This window comes from Trachypithecus francoisi, unplaced genomic scaffold (genome assembly GCF_009764315.1).
Source record: "Trachypithecus francoisi isolate TF-2019V2 unplaced genomic scaffold, Tfra_2.0 Lachesis_group21, whole genome shotgun sequence".
Taxonomy (NCBI): domain Eukaryota; kingdom Metazoa; phylum Chordata; class Mammalia; order Primates; family Cercopithecidae; genus Trachypithecus; species Trachypithecus francoisi.
In genome coordinates, this window is record NW_022681467.1 from 41,184,290 (window position 1) to 41,184,904 (window position 615).

The 615-nt window shown below is 45.5% G+C and overlaps 1 protein-coding gene across 1 annotated transcript in view; it reads right to left on the reverse strand.

The window, feature by feature from the left end:
- Window positions 1-606: 606 nt before the first annotated feature.
- SPINT3 (serine peptidase inhibitor, Kunitz type 3) overlaps window positions 607-615 on the reverse strand; it is a 4,133-nt gene continuing 4,124 nt past the window's right edge. The window contains exon 2 of the mRNA XM_033185365.1: window positions 607-615. This exon is cut by the window's right edge and continues 362 nt beyond it. The gene's annotated coding sequence lies outside the window, so the exon portion shown is untranslated.

Genomic DNA, 615 nt, shown 5'->3' on the forward strand with positions numbered 1-615 from the left:
TTTCAAATCGAGTCTCACTCTGTCACCAAGCTGCAGTGCAATGGCATGATCTCGGCTCACTGCAATCTCTGCCTCCTGGGTTCAAGCGATTCTCCTGCCTCAGCCTCCCGAGTAGCTGGGACTATGTAGTGTAGTAGCGTGAGCCACCACACCCAGCTAATTCTTGTACTTTTAGTCGAGATAGGGTTTCACCATGTTGGCCAGGATGGTCTCGATCTCTTGACCTCGTGATCCACCCGCCTCACTCAGCCTCTCAAAGTGCTGGGATTACAGGTGTGAGCCACCATGCCCGGCCCACTACCTTTTTCTTTTTTAATTAAAATGTCCTTAACATCTTCAGTTTCTCCCCAATTCCCCTTTCTTCCCTGGTTTCTGTTGTTTCCTTGTTTCTTATTTCACAAGACTAGAAATCCCCTCCTTGTCCAATATAGGCCCTTCCAATATCGTACCCAAATTTCCAAATCCACCCCTTTCTCCTTCAAAACCTTTATCTCCCAGTGGGTTAAGCAGTACTTCATACTAAGGTGTGAATGACTGCTCTAAATTTCCCCAGTGTATTTGTAAGCATGTGTACGTTTTAAAAAGGAGGTCTTGAGATTTTAAACTTGATTGCAA